Consider the following 16,577-nt stretch of genomic DNA (forward strand, 5'->3'; position numbering starts at 1 on the left):
GCAGCCTGAAAATCACCTCGGCTCACCTGAGACCCTTGGTGTCCAGAGGCTGATCTACTACCTGGGCACCACCACCTCTGTGGGTCTCCACTGGATCCCCACCAGATTCAGCACAGGCACCAGGTACTCCTAGGCACCACACCTGGGTTTCTTGCCAGTCTCTCAGCTGGGAAGCAGCTCTGCAGAAAAGGACCTGGGGTCTTAGTGGACACCAAGTTGAACGTGAGCCAGTGATGTGCCCTTGCTGCTAAGAAGGCCAACAGGGTTGTCACACACTGGAACAGGCTCCCCAGGGATGCAGTCATGGCACCAAGCCTGTCGGATTTTAAAACGCATTTGGACTGTGCTATTAGTCATACGGTCTGAATTTTTGGGTAAACCTGTGTGGTGCCAGGAGTTGGACTCCATCCTTGTGGGTCCCTTCCAACATGGGACATTCTATGATTCAATGATCTCCACCAACACTAGTGCTGTCCTGTGGGTCAGCTTCCAGGGTGAAGGGGCATTCTTGCAGCCAGTGATCCCTAATGGACAAGAGCACATGAATCCATTGTTGCTTTGGAGAGCTAGTGGAAAAATAGGTGATTTTTGACCAAAATGGGGATGCACACGATCAAAAGGAAGCCAGAACTAGTGTCAAATCACAGGAAAAATATACCCACAGTTGGCCAAGGTGTTTCAAGTGTCACCTGCTGTCCACTCTGCTCTGACCGGGTGCAGCTTTCAGTTGTTATGGTCTGTGTCTGTGTGAAAGTAAATAATTGATCAGAGATAGGAGGAGAACAACCTCATGAAGTCAGGATTGTCTGTCCCCACCAGGCCATGTTGCCATAGCCAGGGTAACTGACCCGCAGTGAGGAACATCCCCAATCTAGGCCCATTGGAGACCACTGGAAGCAAGGATGATTTTTGTATGAGGAGAGACGGTGAGCAGCCCATCCCTGTGTGCTTCCTGCATGATTGCTTTCATTATTTTGAACATGAGCCAGTGATGTGCTGCTAAGAAGGCCAACAGTATTCTTGGCTGCATTAGGCAAAGTATGTCAACAGCAGGTCAAAGGATGTGATCCTTCTGCTCTGCTCTGCGCTGGGGAGGCCGCCCCTGGGGTGCTCCCGGGGCCAGAGAGGCCTGGAGCTGGTGGCAGGAGCCCAGCGCAGGGCCCCGAGGTGCGGGAGGGCCTGGAGCACCTCTGCCGTGAGGAGAGGCTGCGAGAGCTGGGGCTGCTCGGCCCGGAGAGGAGGAGGCTCCGGGGGAGCTCCCCCGCGGCTGCCGGGGCCTGCGGGGAGCTGCGCAGAGGCCGGAGCCGGGCTCTCGCCGGGGGTGCCCAGGGCCAGGAGCAGAGGCCCCGGGCCCAGCCTGGAGGCCGGGAGGTGCCCTCTGGGCCCCAGGCAGCGCTGCTGTGCCGGGCGGGTGCCGGAGCCCTGGCACAGGCTGCCCGGAGAGGGGCTGGGGGCTCCTCCGCGGGGTCTCCGGCAGCCGCCGGGACGTGGGGCTGGGCCAGCGGTTCCGCGGGGCCCTGCTGGGGCAGGGGGCGAGCAGCGGCACCCAGGGGTGCCCCCAACCTCAGCCACGCTGTGGTTTTGCACGCTGTGGTTCTGTACACTCTGGTCAATCTTACTCCCAGTGACAGGCACCACGGAGGCTCAGCACCTTCAGAGCCAGCCAGTCCGCAGTCCCTGCTGCCAGCCCAATCCCCGAGGCAGCCTAGGGAAGCGCAGGGAAGGTGCATGCAGCCGCTGCAGGGCACCGTGCGAGCAGATACGAGCTCTGTGCACTGCCACAGGTGCCACACCAGCATGCACGCAGGACAGGCAGTGCAGGACACGTGTGCTGCATGGAGGGTCTGTAGCTGTAGCTGCAGCTCAGTGAAGGCACAGCTGAACAACCTTACAGCTGGCATTTGGCACTTTGTGATGGCACACGGCTCACTGGAGGCAGAGAGTGCCTCCTGAGATGCTGGGAGCACGTGGGCAGCTGGCGCCTGTGAGTGGTGCTGTGTCAGGGCTGGGCATGCCATGGTGCCTGAGCTGTCTGGTGCTTCCCGAGTCGGGGGTGTCTGTGCAGAAGTTGCTTTCAGGCAGAACGATGTGAAGCAAGGATGAGAGGGCTCAGGGGAAAAGAAATATTGTGTTTTTTTCATCTAGTCTCAGTCATAAAGTTCCCTCATTCTCTGCACAACAGGCAAGTTGTTTTCTTCATGCAGGTCATCACAAAGACAGGCTTAACCCAAACACACCGCTCGCTCACATCATGCTACTCTGGAACTGCAGCAGCCCCTTAATTTTGTTTTGTATTTATACCCATGCTGTTGAGATCAAGACGGCAGCTCACCACCTACGCTGCTGAGCCCAAGGCCAGCCCTACCGGCAGGGATTTCTCCAGGTGTATTTGCTTCTTGCCTGCCTCCAGCACAGTGGCAGATTCCAGGGCAGAGGCCAGAAAGCAGCAGTGATGGGTAACCACTGGTAGAAGCTAGTGGAAGCATGAGGAACATGCTGCGTTCTCCAGCTTTTCAGTTGCATAGAATTTGACTGAATGACTTTTTGGAAGATGCTTTGTAGAAAAACAAGCTGCTGGGTTCAATACAGGCCATGTTAGCTGTCAGAGAGCATATGAGTGAATGATCAATCTAGAAAGGATTCTAGCATACACAAAATGTTGTTTCTGCCTGTTTCCCTGTATCACTGTAAGCCAGAGTTCGCTGAAGTACAATACTGAAAGAGCTCTGCACGAGGGCAGAGATCATGCAGCTGCCTTTGAGCAGTGAAGGAAACACTCAAGGAAATATTTCAGGAATAATATATTAAGTCTTCTTGGAAAATTCTCCCATATCTGACTGGTTTTCATCCCAGAAATTGTGGCTGTCAGTGTAGGTGGAAGCTGCATGCACAACGTGGCAAGAGGCACGTGAGCAGGCTGGTAAGCGCCGTGCCACACACATGGTGGGGACGACATACACAATGGTGCTGGGACAGAAAGCACTGAGGTGGCGGCTCTCTCACTGTGACCCTCAGCTCCCATTGCATGCCGTGGCACAGCCTTCAGCCCTGAGCTCACGCCCCGGCTGCTGCTGTGGGGCTGCTGCCAGCACTCTGGCCTGGATGCCGCCATCAGCCCTGGTGCACAGCCGGTGTGTGGCTGCCGTCAGCTCCTTCTGTGTCCCTTCTCCTCGCTTTCCACCCTCCCCTTTGTCCACCCTTGCCACTCCCCCTCGGACTGTTTTGCATTGTCCCATAGGACCCCCAGATGTCCCAAATCTTTATGACCACCACTTCCTTCCTCTTACTAGCTACAAAGGTCAGTCTGACCCTCTCCAAAGTTGTGCTTGGAGTTTTTAATGCCCATCAGTTAGCAACTGAAGTTTGCCTTTGCTTGTCCCCATTACCTGTCAGGTTTGTTTCTGTCTGTGTTTTTGTTTTGGTTTTTGTTTTCTCCTTTCCCTGTTACTTACTATTCCCTCTGAGCTGAAAAGGTCTTGATCTGACAGCCTTCAGCTGCAGATTCTGTCACCTTCGACATATTCTTACGGGCACTAGAGAGACTTTGGAAAGAGCCAACAAAAATAAACAAAGGCAAGGTTAAAATAATCAAAATAAATAAACAATGAATAAATAAACCAACGTCAAGGTAAAAATAACCATGCAAGGAAGAATGGTGCAAGAGAGGGCTCTCCAGTCTGGAAGGGAGGTGACTGGAGGCTTGGGGAAGGGCTCTGTAGGATCAGGAGTGTCTTGAAGAGGACACTCGGGTCTAACTGTTTGCTGTCTATTTCAATACAAGAACTAAGAAGCATTAAATAAAATAGCAGGTGGCAAATTTAAAACCAATTACAGGAGGTGTTTTTCACTCAACAGGATTAAGCTTTGGAACATTTTGTCAGAGTGAACTGCAAACTCCAAAACTCTGCAGGGGCTCAACCAAGTAATAAGACAAAGCCACATAAAAAAAGAAAAAAAAATCCATTAAGGGATACTCAGCACAAAATACTGCTCTCAGTTCAGGATGTGCCAAAGCTTCAGATCAATGGAGGTTCGCAGAGCAATGCTCCCACACACACACACCCCCTCCCCACCCCGTGCTTGCCATGTGGTCCTGCCCCGAACACTGCCCAGGTCACAGCACTAGCTGCACCACCGAGCTCCCCAAAGGAGCCCTGAGCTCCTCCAGGTCTCGTTCACCTCCCTGTTCTGCAGCCAACTGGCCTCCCACCCCAGCCAGGGACAGCAAAAGCTTACAGGGGGTCCAGCCCCATGGAGGACCACCAAGCATTTGACAAGGAGACAGGACACCGGGCTAAGGGGATCCATGGAGCTTGAAAGGTGGGTGGCCTGGGGTGGGCGAAGCAGGCTCCCAGCCGCTACATCCTCCCAGCTCACAGGGAGGTGCTGTTCTGTGGTGGCCCCAGTGAGAACGGTGCACAGACCCTGTGAAGTGTCATTTAGAATTCTATTTATCAGAGCCATCACAGTAAGGAGATGACCTTATAGATGATCTCACATCCCTTTAGGTGCTGGGAATCCTGAGCAGAGCAGCATCAAGTGCACCTCTGGTCAGCCCGCAGCACACCATGCAGATCCCTTCTGAGGAAGGGTTACCCCATTTTGGACTTCAGAGTTATTATAGGAAAATACATTCCCAAAAACAGAGCTTCAGCAAGGAAGCCTTGATGCAGCAGAAGGAAAATGTGAGCAAGGCACTGGGGACTGTGGAGCCCCAGAACACACAGAAGCAAGGAGGAGACACATAAAGCATTTGTGTGCACCAGTACCGCTCTTGCAGCTGGTGCACAGCTGGCTTGCAGGTGACTGGAGCAGATAAACACCAGTCTCAGCTGGCCACAGCACATGAATGAGCTTTAATGCCATGGAAATCCAGGAGCCGGTGGGACTGGTCCTGGCTCTGCCCACCCCAGATTGCGCAATGGTTGTAGCAGGCCCTGGACCTGCTACTTGGCATCAACCAGCAGACAGCAGCAATCTTTTCATCCATGCACAGGCGAAGCCAGGGCTCGGGGGCTTATTTGCACCCAACACTGCCTTGGGTTGCAAGAAAACAACCCAGAGAAGGAGGTTTCTGACGCGAGTCTGCATAGCTCCTTGCACAGGGGGCACTTGATCCCTAATCCTTGTGGACATTGCTGCCAGGCTGAATTTGATTCAGCCGGAACTGAAGGCAGGTTTGGCTCTGATTCCCTGTTGTTTCTGTCTGTTACCCCGAGTACTTTCATTTGAGGTCCCTGGGGGCAGTTCAGAGACCTCATAAGCAGCTCTTTGTAGGCTGAGCATGGCTTGGGCTTCCTCGCTGCTGTCAAAACTGAGCCTCGGCAGCAGACCTGTGTGAGTTTCTGAAATATGAAGGGCAGGAACATTGCCATGAGGTTTCACATCTGCTCAAATGGCACTTACAGAGCCTGGCTGTGATGCTTAGAGGTGTAGCTGCATGGTACTCAAGGGTAAAGTAAGGAAATAGTGTTTAATCTCTTCTCTTTGTTCTAATTAATATGTTAATTCAGGTGGGCTTTTTCCCGTAGTTACAGAAGAGTTAGAAAATGTTAGATCAGAAAGGTTCACTGTGGTGTTTTACTCTGTCATACTGCATCACCTCACAGAAGAATTTCATATCAAATTTACTCATCAAGCCCATCATGTGGGCTTCAGATTAAGCATGCATCTCAAAAGAATTTCTGTTCCTAGCTTTACAATTCCAAAAGATGAAGGATTCATCAGTGTCCCTTTTTATTTTCAGATTTTGCTAACTAGCATTATCTCATTTCAGTCCAATTTCCGTGTAACTTCAGTTTCCAGTTACCAGGTCATGTTGTGCTTGTGGGTTATATTGAAGAGTCATCTCTGTCAACCACGCACAGACTGATGGACAATTTTTAGGTTAATTCAGCTTTTCTTTTACCCATCACGCATTCTAAACTAAATAATTCCTTCAGTGAAAGATTTCTTTCAACAGAGAATAAGAAAAAACACTCTCTCTTTTTTTCTTTTTTTCTGTGTAGCTGTGCAAGGTTTGTTCTGTGTCAGTGCTATTCTTCAAGTTTCAGGGCCTCAAAGTCCCTAGAAAGATCTCTCATTTGCAGTAGCGACTTTTTACGCAGGGACTCAAGGGTTTCTATTCAGAAGACATTCAGCAGCAAACATTGCACCTCTGGTTCCCTGTCTGGCACACAAGCACCGGCTGCCCTGTCCAGGCTATTCCCATGTTCATAATCTGGGGTACTCTGCACTGGCATAAGATTTATTCCTGCTCATCGCTTTCTTTGAAAGCTCCTTTTCTGGGCTGATACCTCAGGTAAAATTTGTATTGAATTTGTATTTTAAATTTTCTCAAGTCATTATTCATTCCTTATTTATTAGATGAACAATTACAAGTTTTGTTGGATAACTAGTCATATTTCCAGTGGGGAAAAAAAAAAATCAAATATCCTGGGTACTGTAATTCACCTCCCAAGACAAAATCTGAATTACAGCAGGTAGGAAAGTCTAGCTCACTGTTGGATGGACAGGTGTGATTTATTCAATATTTATGACTTTAAATCAGCCATAGTTAAAAAAATAAAAAGTAAAAAATAAAAATAATGTTGGGAACTTCTAACATATTGAGATGGGTGATAAATTTCCAAATTGCTTGATGCTTTGGTGTAAATTTATCTCTCTTTTATTGATATTTTATTCCATAGCCATAAAAGAAAAGGGAAAAATAATCAGCAGTACATTTATTAACCACTGCTATGAACCTGGGTAATTTATGAAATTACATCATTTGCATGTATAACTACATGTATGTGTGTTTTCTGGTCAGTGGGCAGTACACCCTGAGCCAGGTGGTCTAGTGGTAGGTGGTGGGGAGGCTGGAATTAGATGGTCTTTAAGGTCCCTTCCAAACCAAACCATTCTATCATTCTATGATACCCATATCTTTTGAGGGTTTCTTATTTCAATGCAGATGCCTCCAGATCCATCATGTGGTCATTCAACAGCTCCAACACCTGCCGTTCTGCATTTATCCTGACAGACATCCCACTTCTGGAGGCTGCTCATGTCTGGTTCTCCATCCTCTTCACTTGCCTTTACATTGCACCCTCTGTGGGGAACTGCACAATCCTCTGTCATCATGATTGATCCGAGCCTCCACAAGCCCGTGTACTGTTTCCTGGCCATGCTGGTCATCTCTGATTTGGGTTTGTCTCTGTCTACAATGCCAGCTGTCACAAGTATTTTCTGTGTCAACTACAGGAAAACCACTTTGGACTCCTGCTTTGTTCAGGGTTACTTCATTCATTCCTTCTCATTCTTAGAGTCCTCAGTGCCCCTGGCCATAGCCTTTGATCACTGTGTGGGCATCTGCTACCCGTTGAGATACTCCTCAATCCTCACCATTGCCAGGATCGGCAGGATTGGGCTGGCTGCCCTCTGCAGATGTCTGTTAGGAGTGCTGTCATCAATCTTCTTGTTGAGAAGGTTGTTCTTCTGCCAGTCCCATGTGCGCTCCCACACCTACTGTCTGCATCAGGACCTGATCAGGTTGGTGTGTGCAGACATCACATTCAATCGCATGTATAGGTTAGCCGTGGTAATCCTCAAAATTGTACTAGATCCACTGCTTATTGTTTCATTATATATTATGATTTGTAAGACAATTTTGAGCATCGCATCCCAGAGGGAGCATCTCAAGGCTTTGAACAACTGATTGTCCCATATCCTGGCTGTCCTGATCCTGTACATCCCCATGGTTCACTGTTTTGGCAAACACGCTTCTCCTCTTGTTCATGTCCTCCTGGCCGATATCTACCTTCTGGTCCCCCCTTCACTAATCCCCGTCATCTACAGCATAAAAACTAAATAGATACACAGGGGGTTCATCAAGGTCTTCATGTCAAGAAAGAGCTTCTCTATCACAGCACATAAATTGCCTTCACTAACTGCTCCCCATAAACTAGTGGGATGAAGTAATTATGCTGTATAGTCCATTTTTACCAACTGACAGTATACTTCCAGGTGAAGACAGAAACAATTAATAATCGTATTGAATTCATCAGCTATGTAACTTTAAAACATAGTCCATGATCTTTTATTCTGTGATTTATCATATAATTCTCTCTACTCCATGGTGTGTTGTATTTCCACTGCACACTGAAGAAGCTCATGTTCTAGAAATACATAAATATGAAAGATTTTTTTTCTCTTGGCCACTGAGGTGGTAACATAACTTACTCAAGTGTTTCTAATGAGTATTGTAATCAAGAATTAAACCCCAGTCTAGGAAATAATTCAACATCTGATTAAACCTATGTACCATTTATGGAGCCTTTGGGAACCAAGCAAAGCACAAGTCTTAAATGCTTCTGTACCCTACCTAAATGTAGGTGACGGCAACAGTCTTCGATGAATATTTGCCCACTCTTCTTTCATGGATGCTCAAGTCTACCTTGGGGAGTATAGTCTTACCTGCCAAGCAGCTCCTAGGTAACCTCATCAGTAATACCATATAAGGTCAGGATGACTTACATAATGTTATCAGAAATATCAAATTTGGGTAGCGATGTAGCAGAACTGAAGCCAATAGAGAAAAAAGTAATTAGAGACAGGTTATCTGAGAGAAGACTGGAGTGGAGAAAGATAGAGTCAAAGGTCATGAAAAGGAGGGTCAAAAATACTAAAAGAGAGAAAAACACATGCAAGTGATGTGTTTGGGGCTGTCCATGGTAACCACTGGACAACCCTGCACTTGATCCCTGTATCTGGAGAAGAACCAAAAAACAAAAAACATTCCACAAGAATCAAAGCTGTTCCTGTGCTCAGGCAGCCTTGGGGAGACAGGCAGCTTTCCCCAGCTAATGGAGAAAAGCCTGGTGAATGGCTCAGGGCAGCCCGGTACCACCCCGTCAGCATCTACCCAACACTTCCTAACAGAGTGGCTGCTAAATGGCTTGCTTTAATGGTACACCACAAATACTCTTAAATCACGAAGCTGTGATGACTGTTACAAAGCCATGCAGATGTGCACTCACTCTCCCCACCCTCCCTTTCCTGTCTCCATGTGTTTCATATGCGCTTCAGCAGGAAGGAGTATTGTGCAGTGGACTTTGAGGAGCCGGTTCTGCAAAGAATGTCCTATCTAGTAAAATTTGTAAGGCCCATGGTGTTATAAATTATTTTAATAGCATATCTAATACCTTTGGTTACTTTATGCAAGGAAATAAGTCATTTGAGAGATTAAGAGCCTCTGAGAACTCATCAGCGGTGGCGGATACATGAGAAGTGTTGTATTGAAGCAGTTATTGATCTTGATTGCTCAGAATAAAAAGTTAAAATGGAAAACAAAATTTTATGATTTAAACCTATAATATCCTTAAGAGTAAACATGCTTCCAATCTGATGAACAAGCACTGGGTATATCCAGCATCCTATACTCAAAGTATGCAACAGCCCTACCTTACACTTGTAACGTAATAAAGAGCTCCTTTTGGAAAGCTGTGCCTACTCGTTAGTACATGTGGGAATTGGGATGATGGTGCCATGGGTCCCTGAAGCAGACAGATTCCCTGCAGGTCTGTGGCAGTATGATGGGTCATATTTGTGAGGTTCTGAATGAGGGGTTGACTCCATACACATTTTGTTGAGAACTGTTTTCCTTTATTTCTTCTTCCCCAATATGTTAAATGTGCCTGTGCAAACAAATTTATACACTCCAGTTAAGTGGCTCAAAATCTTAATGTCTGCATAGATCAGGATTCTCAGGCCCTTGTCCCATGGAGTTTTTAAAATTTCCAATGACTTATGTCCTGCCCTCCATGAGGAAGAATTTTTCCTTTATTGTCCAAGTGAATTTTCCCCTATTTCAACTTTTGTCCACAGCTTCTTGTGTTTTCATCTCTGATGAATCTGACTCCATTTTTTCTGTAATCTCTTCCAAGTATTAGAAGACTTAATTAGAAACCTCTTTTGCCTTCTCTTCTCCAGGCTACACAAACCCAGTTGCTTAAGCCTTTCTTTGTGTCATGAGCTCCAGCCACCCGACCATCTTAGTAGTCTCACCTGGATTTGCTCCATTTCAGCAATGTTACTGTTGCTTTTATGGAAGGATCCATAACTGGCCAAAGTACTCCAGGTGCAGTCACCCATTTGCTGACTAAAGGGAAAAATCTCTTCCCTCGACCTGGTGGTTGCACTCTTAGGAATGCTGCCCAATATGCAGTTGGTCTTCATTGCTGCAAGGGCACACTGAGGGCTCACGTCCCACCAGACCCTTTCTGAAAAATTGCTCTCCAGCCATTCAGTCCCAGACAGTACTGATGTAAGAGCTGTTCTGTCCCAGGTGCAAGAATTTGCATTTTTTGTTGAACCTCAACCATTCTGTGATTCTGTAACCTCATGGAATGTAGCTGAGCATTTCCGGGTGAGCTTTCTCACTGTTTTGACAGTGATCAACCCTGCAAAGTGGTAAGAGCTCAGACCTGATTCAGTGGCTAATGAACGCCCCCACCAGAGGTTGGTGAGTGCCTAAGCACATCAGACAGCCCATCTGCCCAGCTCACGTCTCTTTCTGCACTTCACATGTCCAGGTAATGAACTCTGAACTGCAGCAATATCAAATCCTGCAAGGCTCAGAGTGCCCCAGGGCGGGGAGGTGCTGAAACAGGCTGTGACTCCAGCAGCTCCTCTCTAAGGAGCGTTATTTCAGGCACACAGACAAGCATATATGCCTTAGTCATGATGACTCACACTTGATACAGAATCAGAAGTGAGCAAATCTTAACTCTGGAAGAAATGATTCATTAGCATAGGACTTTTATTTATTGCTATCTTTATGTTGCCTAAGAGGAATGCAACAGGCACTATTCCAACGTGTATTTGCTCTCTTACTTGCACCTGGACAGGGGAGGTTAAATGAGTCCTATTGCCTAGCATCCAGCAGATTGAAAGGCTTGGCTGCTAAAGTCCATTAAATACCCCTGAAAATCTCTGCCTAAAATGTGAAAGCCACAGCCCTGCTAATTGTTAAGGTTCATGCTCAAAGGGGAAACCTCTCAAAGAATATTTCAAGCCTTTCTCTAGTTCTTGCATCCGTTTCAGCGAAGCTGGTGTTGAAATTAATAAAAGACATCTGTCTCCTTCCCTTTTACAAGCAAAGCTGCAGTCCTCTTGCATGGTCATGATTTAAGCTTTCTCAGTTATACTAAGGCATTGTTGATCTGAAGATGATAGCTCAAACCTCCAGGAAAAAAAAAAAAGAAAAAAAAAAAACAGCAGTGTATATAAAGGCTTGTGATCTACACTCACCATAGCCATCCTTTTGCTGGGGATCTCCTTTGGAAACAAACCCAGAGACCTGAGCTCACAGCCTGAAGAAGAGGCTGGAGATGGATCAATTCCATCTAAATATGTTTCCCAGGATTTCACCCATTTTCCCCCTTTTCAAATGGCAGGTTAACCTGTGTCTGTGTTTTGTTTCCACAGAGCAGCTTATCCAGGTGCTGCTTGTCATGACAGCCCTCAGCATCAACACCTCCCAGCCTGCCATGTGGCATGTCTCAGGGTGGAGCAGCGTGCAGTGAATTCACAGCAGTGAATTTGGATAGTGCCTTCTTTTATACATACCTGGGTTCATGAACAGATGAACTATCAATTAAAAGTGCAGGCATTACTGGTGATTTAGGGTGAATTAATGTTATGGTACTCAGACCGAAGCGTTCCTCTTTGATCCAATGCTGAAGACACACCTCAGTGCTTTTTTTTGAAAACCAGCACATATCAAGAATTCTCACACTGAGTACTGAGGCAATGGGACATCAAACATTTCTAGTCACTTTTGAACATTTAGGCCATTATCTGACCACAGAGAACATTAAAACCCAGCAATAATAACAAACTCTAGGGCTTCAGGAGATGAACTCTGTACTTTCTGTTCTTTGCCTGATGCAGGGGCTGGTAAGTTCAAATGCATAACTGCTGTATGCTCACATACCTCCAGTTTTCCCACACGTAATATAGCAGGATTAGCTCACACAGTCAACTGTTTTAAAATATTTAATATAAGCGATGAGTCAGCAGCTTGCCATTTCATTCTCATTAAAGTAGCACTGGTGGGATTTCTGCCATCTTGCGGAGCAGAATCACATCCCACTGTGCAGGTGTCCCCGTTAGGACCAGGAGGTAAGGCTATAGGCTTCCCTGAGCCCAGGAGGGTGACAAACCGCAGGTCTCATTTCTTTGCCTACCCAGGGCAGAAGCTGCTCTGCACTGGGACTATCCCTCATCCTTGTCGCTGAAACCAGGAGCCTGGTCTTGTAGCCTGGAGAAGACAACTCCTTGGAAGTGGTCTGTGTCCTTCTTTCTGCAGGGAGATGGTGTGCGGGCTCGTTCCCAGGAGCGCTGCATTCCCCTGCAGCGTCAGGGTGCCGCCCAACCTGTAGCAGCGCTACTCCTGTACACAACCCAGCATGGAGAGCTGTGCGGGCACAGCCGGCTTTGGTGCCTATGCTTTATTCCTGCATTGCCAGTGAGACGTGAAGGCTACATGGAGACAAAGTTGTTTACATCCTCCAGTCACTGCAATATCTGTAGGGTAAGCCTATGGTACAAGGATGCTGAAAGGTTAAGATGTGCCCTGGGACCAGAGTCAGAGCGTGGGTTTTACACGCGGAAACTTGAGCTCTCCTGGAGCCCTCATTCAACTCCAGCACCCAGGGTGTTGTTGCAAGGATGTGATATGAACACATAACAGGCATCTGAGGGCCAGGATTCCTCTCTTGCATGTTGACTGTAACAGTCAAACCACCCTTGAGACAGGGAGCTTAATTTTCTGGCACTTTTAATTCCAGCTTTCAATGGGAGTTAGGAGCACTCCAGCTGTGAGATGGTTTTGCTTTGTTTCTAAAGCTTATAATCAGGACATTTAAAAAAAAAAAAAAAAAAGGGCTTAACTTTCATTAGGAATACTTTTTCCCACACCAAACTGAAGGGGATGCCTTGCCATCATTCCTTGGGGAGGGTTTGTTTGAATCTACCTCTCCTCCCCCCTTCTCAGGTCCTTAGTGTCTGCCAGGTGAACTGGCCTGGGGAAATGTAATGCAGCCTGGAAGAGCCAGCTGGCCTCTGTAATCCCCCTAGGCAGAGAAAACAGACTGATGTGTAGATGGGGCACAGACTGCCCAGTATGAGACTTTCTCGCCCAAGCCATTACAAGTAAGGTCACACTCCACCATCTTTCCCCCTCCCTGCTCACAACAGCTATGCTGCTGGGCTCTTTTCAAGGCCACCGGACTCTATCAGGATGAGGAACATACAAGACAGTTCCTGCATTTTTCTTTCAGGCTGAATGACTGCTGGACCAGAGGATGATGAGCAATGATAGTAAGTGGGCCCTTCCCAGGCTGTAGTAGCGTGCCTGGGAGCAGGGAAGGTTAATGTCCCTGCTGTCCTGAGAGAAAGGAGCTGCTCAGGCAGCACCACGGCTCCGCAGACCGCAGGGTGCCAGGCAGGAGCCAGGCCAGGCTCTGCAGGAGAAGGGCAGGGGCGTGGGTGCACAGGGGGTGGGAGCAGGGGGCCGGGGTCCTGTTGGGTAGGATCAGTAGGAAGCTGGGTGAGTCACAGGCTCGTGTCCTAACTGGGGAATAGGCAGCGACTCTGGTCCTGCTTGGTCATTTGGAGGGTGCAGGTGCTCTGCCTGGGGAGATGGGGCTGATGCTGCAGTTGCTGACGGAGCTGAGTGAGCTCAGTGGGGTATCAGAGCAGTGAGGAGCGTGTCCCAGACAGCTTGGCGGTGTTCACATCACGCGCACACATGCGATTTCCTCACCATTCCTGCTGAAACCTGGGGCATGCCCCATCCCCAAGGTATGCGTGGCTGAACCTCCCACAGGTGCAGAAGACTGCTGCCACTGCATTCCTGGGGAGCCAGGCTCTCAGCCCACGCTTCTGAGAGCACAGGCATTTTCCTTCATTTCGTGTAAAACTAGAGCACACGCTGACTCCAAGAGTTAATGACTGCTGTGTTTCCTTACCAGTGACAGCGTGGAGGCTGTCCACCTCTGGTGTCGCCTCCTCTGCTGCCCCCTCTCCACCGTTTCCAGTTCCACTGCTGAGAACTGCACCTTTCTGCGTCATAAAAGACAAACATCTCCATCAACCTCTGTGCTCCTTCTTTTGCATGTTGTCCCTCAACAGCCTTGGCGTCTCACTCTCCACACTGCCTACGGGGCTCAGCACCTTCAGTTTGGGTCCTGAGAAGTCAGCTTCAGCTGAAGTCAGCCCACCCCGGGGCACACAGGGGGCCTCACTGCTCTGTGGTTTGGCATCGGGTCTCTAAGTGGGCTTCCAGTAAACCCCAGTGTCTGACCGGCCTGCAAATATCTCTTGGTCTTTAGACTCAGCCATTAGACAATAGCATTATCCATGTTTCTTTCTATATTGCAGGGATCATTTGGTTTTAATGTGCATTTTACCACTACTTTATACTCTTGAATTCTGGCAGATGTGAAATACTACAGCTGCCTTGTACATCAAATCAATGTAAACACAATGAGAATATGGCAAGAGAAGATGAATGTTAGTACATTATTAAACAATATTTCCTGTATGATGTTTGGAGGCAAAACCTATTTGTTTATTTATTTTTATTACATTACCTGAGAGGCTGCACTTAAAAATTCAGAGTGGTGTACTACCCATGAAATTGATATCCGTTACACACCATTTTCTCCTGCTCAGTGGAATGAATTTCTCATTTTGTTGCCCAAGATGTTGGCTCGCATGATTCTGTGATGCCAACTTTTATGTCTTACCTTTACACAGTGGAAATAAAATGTGTTTAAAAAGAGAAAAGAAAAAGAAAAAGTTAAAAGTATTGTTATGTTGCCTGTTAGGTAGTAGATCTGAAGAAAAAAATGGCTTTTCATTTCACTGTTCAGAATTTAATCACTTGTCAAAATATAAATTACAACATTTTGAACCAATACTTTTTTGGATTTCTTCTGAAAACAAGCAGCCTGGAAACAGAGTTTAAAGTAACCCAAAATATTTGATTTCACTTGCAATGATAAGAAACTGCAGCATCATACATAATGTAGACAAAAGGACTTCATCTCCTACAAAGGCAGGTGATTTCAGCCTTCTTTCCTTGATCACTCAGTAGAGACTGCAAAGAGGTGAACTGCGGCACAGTGCACACAAACACGCTCTATATAAGCATCTTTTGTGAGTGGTTTGGGGCTTACGACCGTGACCTTTGGTCTCTCATCCAGGCTTCATGCTGAGCAAGGTGGTTCTTGTTTTTGCATTTGGCATGCACAATGTCCCGCCTTCCTGAACAGCAGGGAAACGGTCCCTGCACACCTCAGAGTCACTTACACCCTGGCATCAGCCTATATTAATTAACCATGGTGCATAGAAAGATAAGCAAAGTCTGTGGTCCAACAGCAGTCCAGAGAAAGAAAAACATCCTTTTATGTATGTGAGGAAATATTCAAAATCTGCAGGATACCACTGTGAGAAGAAAGTCAAATGTTGATGCTGCTGAGCCAGCCTGCACGCTGCAGGTGGCTGGCTCCTCCAAAAGCACAGGACCAGAGGTAGCTGTTGCAACTCATGAATGGTTTTCATAAATAAACAATTTTTTTTTTTACTTCTCCATTAAGTCTGCTTCTGTCTGCTAGAGATAGAGTCTAACAGCTTGATAGCAATGGCCTAAATCAGCCCTCTTGTGCAACGAAGTGCTGCAGGAGCCAGGTACCAAGGAAGGCTGCTCAGCCTGGACCACCTACCTGCAGTGCCAAGCCAGTTGGCTTGCACGTGCACTAACAAAATGTCATCTCCCTGGTGTATGAGCTGCTGAACCTTGCTCTTCAGTTGGTTCAATGCACTGGCAATCAGCTTTCCGTGGTAGATCATAGAAACATAGAATCATTAAGGTTGGAAAAGACCTCCAGGATAATCTGGTCCAACCACCCCCTACCACCAATGTCACCCACTAAACCATGTCCCCAAGCACCACATCCAACCTTTCCTTGAAAACCCCCAGGGACGGTGACTCCACCACCTCCCTGGGCAACCCGTCCCAATGCCTGACTGCTCTTTCTGAGAAGAAGTGTCTCCTAATTTCCAGCCTAAACCCTGGCACAACTTGAGGCCATTCTCTCTAGTCCTATCACTGTTCGCATTCGCTGTGATGCCTGTACCAAATGTACACAGACCGCTGCACTGACATTCAGGAGCGATCCCAGGGGGGCACTGTGCCTCCCCACTGCTGCTACACCATGCTTCACCCGCATTTAAATAATGAGCTTCCAAGTTGTACAGTGACGGGTGCCACTGACCAACTGCAGCCAAATGCAGACAGCAAGGTCCATTACACTTTCCCTGCCAGCTCTTAGTAATTAAACAATATATGACGGTCTTGCTTGCAATTAATTTCTCCAACGGTCTTTGAGTCAAGAGCTGGGTAACCTAAGGACTAAATGGCCCTATACCTGGCATCGGGTTCTGAAAACTGCAATATTTTTTCCAATCAACTGCATGCATGGAATTCCTATTCCATATGGCACATCAGGAGACAGTCTGACCTTTTC

This window comes from Anser brachyrhynchus, assembly GCF_964034855.1.
Source record: "Anser brachyrhynchus genome assembly, chromosome: 1".
NCBI classification, from domain to species: Eukaryota; Metazoa; Chordata; class Aves; order Anseriformes; family Anatidae; genus Anser; species Anser brachyrhynchus.